Genomic DNA, 19,338 nt, shown 5'->3' on the forward strand with positions numbered 1-19,338 from the left:
CACATTACAGAGAAAAAGCCTGTGAGAATCTCATTGACTCCTGTCCATTTTCAGCATTGGGTTTGATTTTATGTCTTATATTATTTAGTGATCCTTAGAAACAAGAACAGTATGTTGCATTTAACTTCTGTGGTGCTGTTCTGCTTATAGTTTCACACCTAAATTGCAGTAAAATTGAAGTATGATGTAAATAGGACCTGTCATGTTTGCAATCAGCAGAGTCTTTAATAGGGGAAAAGTAGTTTTCTGCAGTGTGGTATTAATCAGTTTGAAATTTCTTTATTGTTACTCGTATCACATAGTTTACCAAGTCCCCGACAGTCTTGCATATACTCTGTATTCTGAAGAGCGAAACAAATGCTTGTGGGGAAATGGTGCATGCTGCGCCCTTTTAGTGTAAGGTGTGATGCCTAGCATTTCTATCCCCCTACCCCAGCCTTTTTCAACAATCTTGCCATGAGCTAGCAGGATGGCTCTGAGACCTTCCATATGGTAGCACCATGAAGGTCTTTTCCATCTAGTGTTGGTATCCATGGCAGGGGCTGGATTTTGCTCTATATTCACATGTTAAGTTAAATACATTTTTATGTAACACCCAAGGCGCTTACCTGGATCCCCGGGGCTCTGTGTGCGGGTAAATCAGGGAGAGGCACACTGTCCCTGGGAGAGGGGGGAGTCAAGGGCAGACTCAGAGTGTGTTAGGCAACCTAGCAGGAGAGAGGAGAGCCACTACATCTCTATCCCGATATAACACTGTCCTCGGGAGTCGCGTTATAGGTGAAACCGCGTTATATCGAACTTGCTTTGATCCACCGGAGCGCGCAGCCCTGCCCTCCCCGGAGTGCTGCTTTACCGCGTTATATCCGAATTTGTGTTATATCGGGTCGTGTTATATTGGGGTAGAGGTGTATTTGGCTTGTGGGAGGACTGCAGGCATGCCTGCTCCGAGGAGGGGGCAGAGTCAAAAGATTAGGACATAAGAACATAAGAATAACCATACTGGGTCAGACCAATAGTCCATCTAGCCCAGTATCCTGTCTTCTAACAGTGGTCAGTGTCATGTGCTTCAGAAGGAATGAACAGAACAGGGCAATTATCAAGTGATCCATCCCCCATCCACTCCCAGCTTTTGGCAAACAGAAGATGGGGCACTCAGAGCATGGTGTTGCATCCCTGCCCATCCTGACTAATAGCCATTGATGGACCTATCCTCCATGAACTTATCTTGTTCTTTTTTTAATCCTATTATAGTTTTGGCCTTCACAACGTCCCCTGGCAAAGAGTTCCCGTGGTTGACTGTACATTGTGTGAAGAAGTACTTCCTTTTGTTTGTTTTAAATCTGCTGCTTATTAATGTCATTGGGTGACCCCTGTTTCTTGTGTTATGTGAAGGAGTAAATAACATTCCCTTATTCACTCTCTGATGGGAAGAAGGGATAGCCTGACCAATAGAAAGTGAGATGCCCTCCTGGGGAGCCCTGGGGAGTGGGGGAGAAGCCATTTTAGAGTAGTCTGGAGCCAGCCAAGGAAAGGGCAGCATTGGCTGTATGGGGAGCTGGTGAGTCCCAGGCCTGCATGCAGGGTTCCCCCTGAGAACCGGTCTGTGGGGACCTGGAAGCAAGATCCCTCAGCTTGGCCCCTTTCCCTCTTCAAGGTGACTCCCATCTTAGAGAGCTTTGTTGGGAAAACTGCCCCCCCCCCCGACAAGCTGAGTTAGTCCTCCAGTTCTCTAGGTGAAATCAGTCACCACATGGCAAGCTCTGCTCTGGGTGTTAGTCAGGGCTGCCTGCCTGCTTTGAGTCTGTCTGATCACTAGGGTAGGAGACTAAATTTAAGATTTTTAGTATAGTTTTGTAACCTGCACCTTGAGCCCTGCACCCCTTTGTGACAAGGAGAAATCCAGGGGCCAGAAGCAGCCTGACTCCTGTATGAAGAGGACAACTGCCAATAGCGATCATCAGCCTTTCTGCAGTGACTGAGGAGCCCAGTGTTCTCTCTGAACTGGAGTTGCAGAGTTGTGAATCACCATCTGTTAGCTAGCCGTGGAAATTGTTTGGGAGACCCCCTACTCCCTGAACTGTGTCCTCAAGCCAGGGGATAAGGGTTTGGGGATTTTATTACCCGCTGCCTATTGAACCTGTGGGGGGATTTGTATGTGTTTGTTATTTCTTGGGAGTCTTCAACTATTGACAAGTAAGTGGGAGTTACTCTGTGGTTAGAATTTTCCTCCCCAGCTGCCCTGGTGACCCTGCCAGGAAGGAGCAAAGGGGGTGGAGGCACCGCCCAATACAGTCATATGGGAAGAAAATAAAGAAGTTACACCCTGCTGAGTGGGAGGCGGGATCCAGAAGAACTGAGGCCTGTCCATCAAAACCCATAAGGAAATTGGCATTAAAGGAGGTAATTGGGTGGATTAGGGGTGTTACATTTATTTATTGAGAAGTAAGTTTTCAAATTTGTCTTTAAATACATTATAATAGTATTGAAATAAATGCTTGGGATGAAACTACTAGCAAAATGGTTAGATGTGAAAATTATTAAAGGGGATCTTGTCAGTGGTCAGTAGTTGAGAATTTAGATATTTTTGGAACAGATAAGTAAGAATTGCTCATGGGTAATTAGTCCAATAGGGTTTGTTTGGGATTCCAAATGGGCTTCCTTTCGCCTAGGATAAGTGACCCCAGAGGTTTTGGAATCATGCTGGATTCCCAATTGATTTACCATAGACAAAATTGTCCATTGTATTTTAGTTGGGTTAATAAGTAGAGTCACATAAAACAGCACTGGGAATGAAAAGATTGATGGTTCAGCCCTTACTCACCCATTGACATCAATAGGATGTATTGGATGAGTAGAATCAAATCTATGTTGTTTTGGGAGAGGAGAGTGAATTATTTTTGGGAGTTTGGGAGCTCGAACCCAGAGCTGTGTTGTACTGGAAGTTCTAACAGTGGAGCTGCATCTGTGCATTTTAAACATTGCTGATGCTTTTGCCAGCAAAACTCTTATTCAAATGTGTATTTCATTCACAGATATTTAATCTAGGAGGTAGTATCGTCAGTTTGTGTTTGCTCATTTGACTCCCAAACAGGAATAAATTCACTTCAGAACTTACCGACTCAGAATTAACCTACTCTTCTTGACCACATGGAAGCCTGAACAGTACCCCAGAAAGTCTAGTCGACAATAGCTCACATATATAATTATAAATTATAGATGTTCTGTTTCCCATCCCCTCTTTATGTAGCACTACAAGTAATCTGAAAAAAAATAGCTGCAGAATAGAACGTAGGTCATTATTATCCTACAAACATATGATGCCTTAGTATAGAAGTGACTGAATAGCAGACAAAATGATGCAAATATTCTTTTGAATCTGAACATGGATTTTGATTCAGTCATAGTGATGACTGTCACATATTCACTTTCCACAGATATTTCAGTGCTCATCTTTTACTAGTATTAATTCTCACCAAAAGTGAATTTTAAGCTCAAATGCTTGCATATTAGCTGAATGTGAATTTAGAATTGTAGTTGCAATTGCTAAAATTCATAGTTCATGTTGTATTGATTAATTAAGTAAGTGATGAAATTGGAAAACAGAAGCAATACTACATGACTGGTATAACTAACCAATATAACACAATTTGTGTATATATATATATACTACATATATATATTTGTAACAAATCTATTTGTGAATGATCTGAAAACCAATAATTATTCACTAGAAATCTGTGAATAATTTCAAATAACAAATACATTCCAGAAGTCTCCAAGCTTTTCATAAACAATTCATAAAAGAAAATAAAGTGAAATTTGTGGAATAAACTACTAGCCATGCTATATATGCTCAACTAAGTCTAGTTTTATTTTTCTTTTATACCACACATGTACTGAAAACTATGGTGCTTGATATTGATGGAACTGGGATGTTTTACCTTTCTAGCTGTTAAAAATGTTCCACGATCGGTTACTCCTTCACCAACAGTATTATCATACACTACGAACACAAACTTGTAGATGGACCATCAAATCAGAGAAATTTGTCTTCCAAGTAAATGCCAGGGTCATCTTTCATTTGTGTCAGAGGATTGAACAAAATTACTGCTGTGATAAATGGAGACTTAGCTATCTTCACATTCCTTAATCAAGAAGCAAAACAGAGGAATATTTGTGACTCTTTTACACAGATATCTTTGGGAAAAAACTGCTATTCTATAAATACTGTATCAAACACCATGCTGTCTTCATCTTTTTCTCCAAACTTTAATATTTACACTAACTACAGTACATCTCAGGACAAAAATATCTTGCAATCAGAATTTGTGCAAATATACTATGTAGGGGGTGGAAAGGTAACTCCTCTATTGGTGATTTAGAATGTCAATACCAGACTCAGGAAATGCATTTTGTTGCATTCACAAGAGCAATCAAGTGTATGGAAAGCACTTCCTGTTTTATTTCCAACCCTTTCAGGGCAACAGTTATCTGAACAATTCATCCATAATTAGAATGTCAGCAATCAAAGTACAAGGGGATATGGGAGACAGAGATGAAGAAGAAAAGCAGAATGGAAAATATCAATCTAACACAAGGGTGGGCAAACTTTTTGGCCTGAGGGCCACATTGGGGTTCCGAAACAGTATGGAGGGCTGGGTAGGGAAGACTGTGCCTCCCCAGACAGCCTCGCCCCCTCCCCCATCCGCACCCTCCCGAGACCGCCCCGCCCCTAACTTCCCCCTGGGGACCCCACCCTCTATCCAACCCCACCTGGTCCCTGTCCCCTGACTGCCCCCGGGACCCCCTGCCCCTTATCCAACCCCCCCGTTCCCCGTCCCCTTACCATGCTGCTCAGAGCACCAGGACTGGCGGCTGTGCCGCCCGGTCGGAGCCAGCCACGCCGCTGTGCAGTCTAGAGCACCGGGGCAGGCCTGTGGCTCTCGCTGGCGTGCTGCCCAGCAGGAGCTCACAACCCCATCTCCCAGAGCGCTGGCGGCATGGCAAACTGAGGCGGAGGGGGGGAGGGAAGCAGGGGAGGGGCCGGGGGCTAGCCTCCCCGACCAGGAACTCAAGGGCCGGGCAGGACGGACCCGGGGGCTGGATGTGGCCCGCGGGCCATAGTTTGCCCACCTCTGATCTAACAAGAAAAATGGAGTAGAACTTGGACTGGTATAGACTGGAAAAGCCTTTATCAGCCTTGGTCATATATGGTATATATTACAATACAGTATGCAATACAAAGCATTATTAGGCTATAAGGAATTGTGGCTTATTCAGGGTAAAATCCCATTGCAATTAGTAGTTTTGCCTGAGTAAAGAATATAGGATAGGGCCCCATACATATACAGCTGATGAAAAACAGATATGCTAAAAAGTGAGGCCTTAAATCATTTTATGAATTGGGGTTGGACAAAATACTGAAGTGGCCAAATTCAATGTGAATTGCTTTTAACCAGTGGCAATGTTTGCAATTGTATCGTTTCTAGGAAGTATCCAGTTGGGTGAAATGTACCTTTATTACCAAAACTGGTTTAAAAAAATATTACTGAATGTTGTCACATCTCTGATCCTCTTCAAAGGTTCCATTTTTGCCCTTAACATGATGACCAAGTGTAATTTCGACTTTATTTTCGCAATTACTTCTCTCCATCCACAGGTGGTGAGCTAAGCTTTAAAAATCTTGATGGATGACTTGGCTCAGAGAAGCAATGTGAAATGATGTATCACAGTTGGCAGTCTCAAAGAAACTGATAAGGTAGTCAGTTTTTTTGTTATAGATAAATGTTCAGATGATTACCTCCCCTCCAGGAGAATGTACTAGGCATAAATCCTGAATTCCCTTTTTCTTTTCTAGTAGGTGCTACAGCTCACACTGGGAGAAAAATTCCAGCCTGTGTTAAAAATATCTCACTACCCAATATCCTTTTGTTCTGAAATGTAGTCAAAGATTATCAGTATTAGTGGAGTAAACTAGAAATATGTTACAGTTTGCTTAGCAGTATCTAATGTCATTTGCAGTGCTATATGGAAAATATAATGTATTTACTGTGAGTCAGGACTGAATAAATTTGGCTCCATGCACCTTTCCATTATGGATGACACTGGCAAGATTAATTGTTACAAGAGAAAACATAACTTTTGTGAGCACAAGTATTAGTATTTTCACTTTTCACTTATTTCTGCCAGCACAGTTTTTGTAATGCCAGTGTTGCTTCATCAAAGTTTTGCATTCATCCTGAGGGTAGTTACATTTTTTTTTAATGATAAAATGATAAAGTGGGGTTTTTTTTATGATTCAGCAATGAGAAGAAAAAGGCAGATATTTATAGTGATTTTCCCATGTCGGTATAATCAACAATATGGAAGATACACTGGGCCAATTTTTAAGGGTCTCGATATAGTCCATCAGTTTGTGCCTATAGTGAATTGTGGATGCAAAATGTTTCTATTCTATCCAGGTTCTTATACTGCGTTCATCACTGTAGCATCTTAATACCTTCCAGTAATGCATTAAACAATATGACTAACATCTGTCACATGTTTCTTCTTTCCTCTTTACCCCAGCGGGAGAAGCATGTGCAGCCAAGTATCTTATTTTGATATTTCATTTTTTATTGTGGGAGCAAATTCCAGCATTTAGACATTTAACTAGCTAATTTGCTGGGTTAAGTTAGAAGTGAGTATTTTCATTTGCACCTTCAATTAATTGCATCCTCAATGGAATGGTGATGGAAAACCAGGGACACAACATTAGATCGTTCTGACAAGAGCCAAGCCATGCTGCCACTTTTCCTAGGATAAAGAGAATTTAACAAATTAAGATGGTTTTATCACTTTTTTTCCTGCTTCCTTTTTGCTTCCACATCCCTGATGTTGTGACACTCCCCAGTGGTACCCAGGGTTGGGAAGCACCTCACCATCACCTCTGCCATTAGTGTGAAGAAGACTTGTCAGGGTCTGCAGTGGATCAGCTCCCTGAAATGACCAGTCTCTAGCAGCACAAGCACAAGCATAACTTGCAGGCCTCCCTCTCTCTAGACAGGTAGCAATAGGCACACACCAACCCCCGTGTCCTCCGAGCATCCCTCTGGAGTGTTCAGCCCCTGTTCCGCTGCTCACTCACAGAATCATCTGGCCTGCTGCTCCCAAAGGTACAGTACACACACCTTGTAAGATTCAACTCGGGATCATCACTTGATTCACACAGGTGATAGGAGACTCAGCGTGAAACATACAATACTTAATTTACATTTCAACAGCCAGACTGATCAAAACCTCTTTTTCACCTTCACCTAGGGATCAGTCCCTAGATAGACTTTAAGAACACACTCTGTGTGTGTGTGTGTGTGTGTGTGTGTGTGTGTGTGTGTGTGTGTGTGTGTGTGCATGCGCGGGCACCTACCCACCCCCACCCACCTATCCACACACAAACTCCTTGCAAAGTTGCTGTACATACATTTCACAATGGTATTGATGACCAGAGTGACACAGGCTGTTGTTAGAGATCTCATATGTCACTCTATTGGTGATTTAGAATGTCAATACCAGACTCCAGAAATTCCTGTATCGTCTATGCACCCCACCCCACACCGCTGCCCTTTGCCAGTTGGCACTAAGCAGATTTGAAATAGGCATATTTGACTATTTTGAAGTATCTTAGCTCATTTCTTTGTTTGAAAATGTTTTTCTAGTCCATTTTGGAGATTGTTTTTTCCTCTCCCTGGGTAATGTTTATTATTCTCTTTGTAGAAAAACAACTCCTGGTATTTTATCTGGTTGGCATGTTTATTTATTTATATAAAATAAATAAAATACCTCCCTCTAAATCTGTCTTTCTTTATTAAACTAGTATAAGTGAACAAAAATTATACTGGTTGTATTGTCATTCTGTGAATCTTTGTGCATGCAAATCAGATAATATGCCCACACAATTATTTTTTGTGCAGTTTAAATAGGTGTTATTATAAATTTTGCAGATACATTGTAGGTGCGAGCATCTGAAAATTGTCACTGCAGTACAAGAAAAGCTACTGCAGTTATGCATACTTACATACAAATCACAAGGCTCTCAATCCTCATGTATGTACATATTTAGGGCCCAAAGCTGCTCTCATTGAAGTCAATGGGAAATCTCATCTTTGACTTCGTTGGGAGTATAACAGGCCTCTTATAATCACCATAAGAGAAATTTCTTCTTAACTAGCCAATTCTAATGGAGATAAAATTATATGCATAGTGTGTAGACAAATAAATACACTCTCTACCAGTCTAATGGAGAAAGGAAACAGTAATTGCTAGAACTAGTGACTGTTAAAATGAAGAGGGAGAATAGGGCAGTAGTATGGAAGGCTCAGAGAGTGACAATACAACCATTACTGCTTTTGCTAACTTACTACTCCTTTAATAAAAAAAGACATAGATTTAGACTGAGGGTGCATGGGAAATGGATCGTTAACTGCAATAAAGTGCCAGTAATGTAAGGAGACAGATTAATGATGACAATGACAATGTCACTGATGAAAAATACAAAAGCAACTGCACAGTTTAGAAGGTCTCCCCACCTTCCCCAAATTGCTGTTAATTGCCCTTTCTCTGGGCTCCATTTACCACTTACCCTGTTTCTTATACTTTAATTAGTGCTGTTTTTTGACAGGTACATCATCATCTTGTTAATTATCATAAAAATAAAACTATAGGCATAAAAACATCAGATGAGGGAACATGGTGGCTTTAACAAAGTGATTATCTTTTAACGAACTTGCTTCATAAGGATTTTCGATCTATTTTAATAAGTTCAATATTCACTATCTGCAATATCAGTTAGAATCCCAAGCCCATTATCAAAGAGGTTTCCTGAGTTTTAAAACATTTCAGGGTTTATATCTGCAAACCTCAAATATATTGTAAAATGTATATTGGCATTTAAATTGAATACAATATTGGAACAAATGTGTGGTCCTCTAGGGTGTCACAATTGTCTCTGCTTTATAGTCAGATACTTGGACCTTTTACTGAGTGGAATTCACCCTGGTGCAGAGGGATGATACAGAGTCTATGTGCCACTTAAAGGGGAATGCTGACAGTAGAAACAATGAAGAGCTCATATTCTCCAACCCCCAAAATCACAGACACTTAGCCTTTAAGCTAAAGGAAAATATCCTTTAGGTCTTAGCTAGTTAGGGCCTATGACATACAGTTCAACATTTTTTTAATTCCATCCTGTAGAGGGAATTATATTAATAAAATACAAATTAAATACAACTATGTTCTGACCTTAAACAATTGGATAGCAGTCAAATGCTTGTTTGTGTGATTTATTACTGTGTGTTATTGGTGTAGCTGTTAAACTTCAATAAATATTCTGTTATTTATACATTAACATTTATTTACTTACAATGACTATCCAATTACAGTAAATTGCTACCAAGCATATTAAGGCCATGAAGTTTAAAATGTTACCAAAATAACCTCTTAATTTAATGTCTGTTATTAGTGAGATCAAATAAACAGGGTCTGATATAGCCCAAAGTACCTATAGCTTTCTGTGCAGTGCAAGTTTCAGAGTAGCAACCGTGTTAGTCTGTATCTGCAAAAAGAACAGGAGTACTTGTGGCACCTTAGAGACTAACAAATTTATTTGAGCATAAGCTTTCGTGGGCTACATCTCACTTCTTCAGATGCATAGAATGGAACATATATTGAGGAGATATATATATATACACACACATATAGATATCTCCTCAATATATATATTTCCTCAATATATGTTCCATTCTATGCATCCGAAGAAGTGGGATGTAGCCCACGAAAGCTTATGCTCAAATAAATTTGTTAGTCTCTAAGGTGCCACAAGTACTCCTGTTTTTTGTGCAGTGCAAGTTTCAGAAGGCTATGGAATCAATAGGAGGTTGACTTATTTAGAATAAAATTTGGCTGTACGTAAAAGCCTAGTTCAGGACAAACAACGTTCAGGTCCACAGCTGAGAGAAATGCAGAATTTCCCACTTCAACATTCCCTCACTCCTGTTTCTTAGACCCTTCAAATAAGAATTTTGCCATTGACTGCCTCTCAGGGAAACGGATGATGATTGTCGACAGGAGAATCCCTCCTATCGGATTGGTAGTGTCTACGCTGAGCCTTTTAAGTGCAGACAAGCTTTCTGTCTCTAATAGACAACTGATAAAAATTACTTTAGAGCGATAAAGAGAAATCTTCACCCCCCCCTCAACTGATAAAGAACTTCAAAATAAGAAGGCTTCATGTCTTCATGGTTTTCAATCTTTGAGCTTCCTGGTCCTCTTCTTTTCTTGCTGATACATGGGTCAGAACAGCTCAAGACCCCCTTGGGTCACAGGCCTTTTAAATTTCTCCCCTGGCTCACTGATACTCACTTTAGGCCAGGTTCTGCCACCCTTACTCATGCTGAGGAGTACTGTACTTTGCAGCTAGTCCCATTGAAATGAATGGAACTGCTCAAGCTAGGGCAAATGGTAGCCCTTTTACTTTCAGTGGGACGTCTTGTCCTCATAAATAAGAATAAGGGGTCACAATCTGGCTTGAAATAGCACTTCTCTGTGTGAATAAAGACAGAAATAGGCCCTTGATGAAGAACTTGCTTCCACATTATATTATCAAGTATGAGTAGCTCAATGGAATCCCCCAACATTCCCAAGGACTTTGTCACATGTAGTGGGCAGTTGTGTAACCCTTTTGTGGGAAAAATTCCAACAGACAGGTATAGAGGCTAATTTTGGTTGGTTCTGATCCTAATGCTGTAGAAGTCCCTTCAGTTTGTTTAATTGCTTACAAGAATTTTGAACATATGAAAGAAGTTCTGAAAAGAATTGGCCCAAAGTAAATCTCAAACAAGACCATCTCCTTCCTTTGGAAAAATTCAGGTCAGGATCTGAATTTTTCAGCTTGGGTCCATTTCTGAATTGGAAAAAAAAAATAGAAAAAAAAATAGCATGTTACATAGGTAATGGATTTTCAGTAAATTTCCATACTTCTACTCATTTGGCTTTATTACTAGAGAATTAAAGCACATTACTTATGAACACTGCAAAAGAGTCACACTTCATATTCCAGTCATTGTTTCAACTTGGTTAATTTTAAATTATGTGGCTAGTGCTGTACTTCAATGAATAGTCCCATAAAAGTGATCAACAGTTCAAGCAACAATATTAGGATGGAATTGAATTGGGTGAGTGGGAACATTAGAAAGAGAGGGGGAAAGTATAGCATCTGGAATGCAGAGTTTGCCAATAAACTATAAGGCCCTGATTCTGATACTCTTAATGTTGAATAGCACTTCATTTCACAAGTAGTCCAATAATCTTCCATGAAATTACTCTCATGAGTAAATGTTGTTCAGTGTGGATAAGGTCTCTACATTCTGATCTTTTGTTAATAGTCCCAGTCAAATCAGTGTAAAGTTGCAGAAATGGGTCCTAATCATCTCAGAGCCTGATCAGAGTTAGAAGTTAGAATATTTGTTTCTTGAGAGATCTGCGATCATCAGTAGAATAATAAAAAGATGAACCTAAATATGGAAAAGAAGAAAAAAATCTGATGTAAACTGATTCTCAAGAGTCATTGAGGCTATACAGAATAGTGTTCATGCTATCAGGTGCCATGTAACTCCCGAGGGCACTTGCATTTTAGTGTGATTAAATGGACTCTTATTGAATTGGATGCCTCTTGACTACAAAACCAGGAAATCATGAGTGCCTTAATATATTTATTTGCCTTACTCTGAAGGTAGTCAAGGTCTGTTGGATTTGTGATTTGTTAAATGAATGTTTAGTTGAGAAGCACAGACAGTTTTATTGGTAAGGTTAGGCACAAGAATGAAAGAATGAGAGTGCTGGAGGACAACATGACATCCATTAAATTAAAGGAGAATTTCAGAGCTTGGGGGATGGCAAACAGGTCTCCTTAATCTGCTGAAAGTTTCCCGGAGCCAAAGCAACTCTAGTTTTTTAAACTTTAACACACTCCTAAAAAGTCCCATAGGCCACTTACACTTTCGTAAGTGAAATATGTTCACAGCCTATCTTCAGGGAAATGTCTCTTCTGCTGTGGGTAGTTTGGAAAACAGTGGGGCTCTCACAGCATTACATTTCCTCTCACCACATTAGCGTTCACCTAGCATCCCACTGGTCACTGTGGAAGATTTATCTGAAGAGAGAATTCTAACCTGCTTGCCACTGTGCAATGTGACAGGTGAAATAATTCTGACAAAAACTGTAGAGGGGTTGCCCCCAAAGGGTTGGGAAGGTTTAGCTGCTTTATGATGATGATTTATTATTTATATGGTGCCAAGAACTATGCTAGGAAGGAACCCCACCATTTTAGAAGAACAGCAGATCTCTGCCCTGCAGAGCTTGCAATCTAAATAGGCTGGGGGAAATGGATATAACATAAAAGCAAAATGAGTGAGGCAAAGTTTGGCACCCATCCTATTAGTCCCATGCTAATTTTTTTTCCTTTTCTCCTTCTTTCCCTCTCCTGTTCCTTCTTACCAACTGTTCCTGATTCAGCTATCCTCTCTAAAGCAGGGCCCTTTCTCCCCAACTCACATCTCTCTCTCTCCTGTAGAGTGGCTGAATGGATTCCTTCTGCAGATCTCCCCTTCACTAAGCCTGGAGACTTGGACTTCATACAGACATAGAAATTTAGTAGAATTGGCCAGAAATGATGGGGTAGGGAAGGAAAATTGTGATTTTTTTAAAATCCTTATTTGTGGGGTCCCCAGCTGTTTGCTGAGAACATTGCAATCCAAGAGCTTTAGGATATGTGTGGTCTTGACCATTCACTGCCTTTGGCTACAGCAGGAGCTCTGGTACATCATATAGCCAATGGAGTGGAACACACTTCATGTTTTCCATGGGAATATTTAGGCATGATGATCTGAGATGGTGGAGCAGAGTACTGCTTAGGTGGGATGACATTCGAAGGATGAGATGGGGTGGGTATTCACCTCTAGCCAATTCATGGAGGCAGCTTTGGTCATTAGGTCCTTATGCCCTAGAAAATATTCTTTTTGGGAAAGTAGCTCAGGGAATCTGCAGAAATGTTTGCTTCTATTGTCAGGCACCAAAAAGTGGTTTTGAAGGGAGACTCAAATGGACACAAGTCCAGAGACATGGAGGCGGCCTCTTCCTCCTACACATTCCTCAGCTCCTTCATTGCTCGCCATTGTCTGACAGACTCAGAGCTGAGATCAAAGGTACATAACCAGTGAGAATGGGCATGCTTTCCATGCCACTAACAAACAATGAGAAAACGTGGAACTAGGTGGTGATACCACTGTGAAACTTCATCCAGAATTAGGAGCACTTCTGTATTGCCAGAAGTTCAGGCATCTGTTGAAAAAAACATATTTAGTTGTGGGACCCTTTATAAAAAGGGTCAGGAATAGATCAAACCTTTTGTTGTAAAGGATCTTGACTTCAGCTGATACCAGTTTAAATGTGCAGGTGAAAAACCAATGAGTCATTATTTCCTGATTAATAATTTTTAGTAATGAAGACACTTTTATATATTAAAACATTTCAGCCAGAGCATCCTCTGGGTTATTTGAAGGAAAAAATATTTCAAGAGATATATTTCTATAAATGCATCAGAGGGATAAATACCAGGGTGGGAGAGGAGCTATTTAAATTAAACACCAATGTTGACACAAGAACAAATGGTTATAAACTGGTAATCAACAAGTTGAGGCTTGAAATTAGATGAAGGTTTCTAAACATCAGAGTAATAAAGTTCTGGAACGGCCTTCCTGGGGAAGTAGTGGGGGCAAAACACTAACTGGCTTCAAGATTGATCTTGATAAGTTTATGGAGGGGATGCTATGATGAGACCGCCTACAATGGCACAGGGCCCATCTGCAACTGCTAGTAGCAAATACCCCCAATGGCTGGAGATGGGACACTAGATGGGGAGGGCTCTGAGTTACTTGGAGAATTCTTTCCTAGGTGTTGGGTCTTGCCAACATGCTCATGGTCTAAGTGAAATTTATATTTGGGGTCGGGAAGGAATTTTCGCTCAGGTCAGATTAGCAAAGATCCTGGGTTTTTTTCCACCTTCCCCTGCAGCCTGGGGCACGGGTCACGTGCAGGCTTAAACTAGAGTAAATGGTGGACTCTCAGTAACTTGAAGTCCTTAAATCATGATTTGAGTACATTAGTAACTCAGCCAGGGGTTATTGGTCTATTACAGGAGTGGGTGGGTGAGGTTCTGTGGTCTGCAATGTGCAGGAGGTCATACTTGGCGATCACAATGGTCCCTTCTGGTCTTAAAGTCTATGAGATAATAAGAAACAGAGCAGAATTTGAGATGCATAAAAAGAGACTGACCATAATCAGTCTGTATGCAAGTTGACCACTTGCTTAAAGAAGGAAAGAAAGGCAGCTATGAAGTGCTGCTAACATGTTGTCAATCATAATCTTTGCCTTCTTAGGAGTTGTAAATCATTTACATTATTTCTGGACAAGCTGGAATTACCTCATTTTTAGCATTTATTACCACATACCATAATTAGTACTCAAATATTTCATGTTTCCTTTACACAGTTCTTTGAAAGAATCACATTTAATCATGCATTATTATTCCTGCTTGATTTAGGATGCACATTTTGTCAAACAGTAAATTTTATTCAGCTGGGTTGTGAAAGATATTAATAATTAATAATAATAAGCTTTGAATTGATACTGCTTTGATCATTATTTATAAATCTTATCAAGACTTCCACCTTTAGGCATCTCTAAGCATGGAATGGCAACTGGTGATTAAAATGGTTCTTCACAAAAATGTAATATGCTAAATATCTTTGTATAAAATTGGGGATGACAAGCTACATTTTGAACTAGCTTTGATGGTGAAAGTAGTGTCCCACTAGGCACTAGAAATAGATGAGATTTAGCTAGGAAAAATAATGGGGAGACCCCTCCCCACCAACGACAGCAAATATCCATATGTTGCTTTTTTATGAACGTAGTGTAAAGGACAAAACTCAAGGGCATCACACAGTGAGAGATCTATCATTTCATACTGAAGAGCATTGTAATTGTTCTGCCACTGCAACCGGTCTGGTATTCCTAGATTAATTAATTTTCTTTGAAATAGGATACTTTAAGTAATTACAATAGATTTTCACTAGAACAAATATTTATTTTTTCAAAAATCAATGCATTTTAATTTGTACTGCTACATTTTGCCCATATTTCATTTATACAATCAGACATTTTGGAGCTGCCACAAAAAACAGAGAAACTAAAAACACTTGCATTGAACAATTCCTTTTTCTTTGCTTGAGAGACTGTTTCTTTCCCCTATTTCCCCATTCCATTTCCTTTTCAGGGATTCCATAGGGCTTCCACCTCCAATTTTCTCTTTTCCTTTTATCAGACCTGTTGACATGCTATCCCCTCTGCTATCATGATCTTCCAACCCCTTTTCTCCTTTAAATCCTTCACAGCTGTCTTCTGACCTCACTTAACTATTAACAGTTGGTTCCACTTTTGCGTACAATATTTCTGATACCACTGTCATTTGATTAGGCCATTTACCAGAGATGACTTGATCACAGTCTGTAAGTGCCAACATGGGGAACTAATATCTGGTAATGTGCTCTTCAATCTAGAAGAGAAAGGTATAAAAAGATCCAATGGCTGGAAGTTGAAGCTAGCCAAATTCAGATTGGAAACAAGGTGTACATTTTTAACAGGGAGTGTAATTAACTAATGGAACAATTTACCAAGGATTGTGGTGGATTCTCTATCACTGGCAACTTTTAAATCAAGAGTGGATGTTTTTTTCTAAAAGATACGCTCTAGAAACTATTTTGAGTTTAAAAAGAATCAGAATGTTCATCTTGGGAAAAAGATAACGAAAAGGGGGATATAATAGAGGTCTAAAAAGTCCTGAATGGTTTGGAGAAAGTGAATAAGGAAGTGTTATTTACCCCTACACAAAACACTAGAAAAAGAGGCAATCCAATGCAATTAATAAGCAACAGGTTTAAAACAAATATAAGGAAGTACTTCTTCACACAACCGACGGTCAACCTGTGGAACTCATTGCCAGAGGATGTTGTGAAAGCCAAAAGTATAACTGGATTTAAAAAAAGAATTATATAAGTTCATGAAGGATAGGTCCATCGATGGCTATTAGCCAAGATGGTCAGGACATAACCCAATGTTCTGGGTGTCGCTAAACCTCTGACTGCTAGAAGCTGGGACTGGATCACAGCAGGATGGATCACTGAATAAATTGTGATGTCCTGTTTGCTCCCTCTAAAGAATCTGATACTGACCACTGTCAGAAGACAGGATACTGGGCTAGATGGACCATTGGTCTGACCCAGTATGGCCATTCTTATGTTTTTTCATAATACATCTGCAGAAAACTTCCTAAAAATTCCTAGAGGGGGCAATTTTTTAAATAGAAACTGTTTACTTCAAATCTTAGCAGTTTCTATTTTTATATTCTTGGCACATTTCTTTATAAGAATGTTTTCATCTCCTCCAAAAAGAAAACTGCCTCTATTTTTCTGTATGTTGTCTTCAGCCCTCAATGCTTTAAGCCCCAGGGAAGAACAGACTGGTGTGATATTAGCTATTATGGCATTTGCTAATACTTTGCAATGGACAATTGGTGTGAAAGAACCAGGTTATGGAGAAAGCTTGACCTTTAGATTATTAGGTGGTTTGTGCTGTCAATGTGTATTTGGGTTTTTTTTAGTCCTGGGTAGAGATAAATAATAAAAGACATTAGGGGGCATTACAAACAAAAGTGGTATGATAGCTTGTAGAAACCATGGTAAAACACCTCAATCCTTGTAATGACTGATAAAAGCGGTGTAGGAGCTAGATCTTAAAAGAGAGATGATGAATGATTTATTATTGTGTTTTAGGATTTAATACTGAAAACCAGGAGGCTGCATGCTACAGTAAATATTACAGATTATAGTAAACCAATTTAATTTTCATATGATTCTGAGATTTCTGGTAGGGACATTTAATGATGTGATTAGGTTTCCCACTGATTTTATATTATCATTTTGAATAATTTCCTTGATTTGCCATATTTTGCAAGCTTCCCACAAAGAAAAAAATAACAGCTCTCATCTTGAGTTTCTTTTTTATATTATAGAGAGGAAGCTATAATTTTACTTTTTAAGAACAAAATGTTGATTATAATAATACAATATAAAATGATTCAATCTAGGTGCCTTAGTGAAGAAATGAAAATATCAGTATAAGGAGTGGAACAAATAGATAAATTATTCAGCTTTCAACTCAAAATAGAATTGTTCTTCTTAGAAAGTCACCGGTGCCTGGAAATTTTGGATTCTGTAATTTTAGGCCTTTCTACAATTTTTGCTGTTTTCCACAGAGTCTATTTTCCCTGCACCACAATAGCCTTCACACTGCAAACTGTTTATTGTTATTTATTATTTGTATAGCGCCAGCCCTTTGCTAGGTATTTCCCGGCAACCCAGTTTCAGAGAAAACTGTCTCCAGTAAAACAATAGCAGCAGCAAAGATATGAAACCTACCAGTCATGGCTGTATTCACCAATCTCAGAACCCCTTGATCCCAATGAGATGTGTCATCTTGCCGTGACATACTTTTAATAATAATTTATCTATAATGTATTTGGGTCAGCCGTGTTGTGCTTTGTAATGCTCTTTATAATGCTCTTTAGTCATGTTTAAGCTCAATAAATAGGAATAGAGCAAGCAACATTGGCCACAACATTAAAGATGTTTTATGTAGATAAAAATACACAACATAAAAATATTATGGTTTGAGAGCGGGAAAATAAATAAATAAGTGCATTGCTGGAGTTGAGGAAAGTGGGGCTCCTTAGTTTATAACACTGTTTGAGATTATGATGTGTAGAATTCCTGTTCCTTGAAGCATTCCATCTACAATACATTCTCAGCAGTCTGTAATGGTAACACCTTGTAGTGGACTTTATATATGGTCATCCCTCTTTATCCTATTAGGACGTCAGAGCAGAGAACTGTCATTATTGCTGGGTGACATTTTTTGGACAACTTTTTTTCTGAAAAATGTAGATTTGATCAAACTAAAATGTTACACAAATTTGTGTCAATTTTTCTGAACTGTTCATTTTGAACAGCCTCCAAAAAACCCTGGAAAAATCAAAACACTTCATTTCCACATTTCCAAGTTACATTTATTATTTTTTTCAATTTGAAACAACTTTGTTCCAAAATTTACTTCAACAAATCCAAAAATGTTTAATAATGGTTAAAATCAAAATCAAATATTTTGATTTTTATTGAAACAAATTGTTTCATTAGACCTATTATTTTAAACTTTTTTTAGTTTTGATTTTTTTAACGCTTCAAAATTGCCAGTGAACTGAAAAATCCATTATTTGTCCAGCTCTATTTATATATGTGGCCACTTAAACAGCTAGTGGTCCGCATTCTTTGAGTACTTCAAAGCAGGCCACCAGGTTTCACTGATGTTCTGGAATTGCCATGTCCACTCTTATATCCAGTCTGTTTCTGGGAGTTCACAGACTATCTTTTTTGATGACTCCTTCATCTTCCAAATTGCACACCTAATTCTTTGAATGGTTTGAACAGGCCTCAATTATACACCTGTCCATACTGTGGATTTATATTGAGTTTGAGTCTTGTTAGTTAATGAATGAGGCTTTGAACCTTTTACAAAGTCCCTGACTCTCTGGTCCCCTTATGTGTTTCCCTGATGGATTCTAGTATCTCAGCTGGATTCTGTGTGTCCTTTCTTTCAGAAAGAAGGAGTATTCATGGAGTTTAGACACAGCATTTCTTCATCCATTGCATGTAGTGTTTTATCCAGCTGAGCCACAATGTGTCAGGGTAAGGACCCACAGCTAGACTGCTTACCTGCTAGCTTAACCCCAAGGCAATCTAACGAGCACAGGTAGGCTCCAGTTGAACCACCTGATTGGCCAAACCACCCAATTGGCTGAGGGGATCAACAGACCTGCTCTTCAGACCAGCAGTAGCAACAGGAGGCTGACTGCCCAAGGATGGCTGAGGTTGTGTTATCTTTTGCTCCTGCCTTATCCCAGGCTTGCTTCTGCCTTGGACCCAGCCCTGTTCATTCCTTCCCTAACTCTGCGTAATCCAGTTCTGACTCTTGTCTCTGATTCTTGACCCGGCCTCTGGCTTGAGGATTGGCTCTGGCATTCTGACCCCTGTTTCCTGCTTCTGACTCTGGCTTGATCCTTGACTTCAGCATCTGGACTCTGACTCTGGTTCTGACCCTTGGTTTTGTTTCCCCTATGCCTGCTCTGACCACGAG

Source organism: Chrysemys picta, chromosome 11 (assembly GCF_011386835.1).
Source record: "Chrysemys picta bellii isolate R12L10 chromosome 11, ASM1138683v2, whole genome shotgun sequence".
Classification (NCBI taxonomy): domain Eukaryota; kingdom Metazoa; phylum Chordata; order Testudines; family Emydidae; genus Chrysemys; species Chrysemys picta.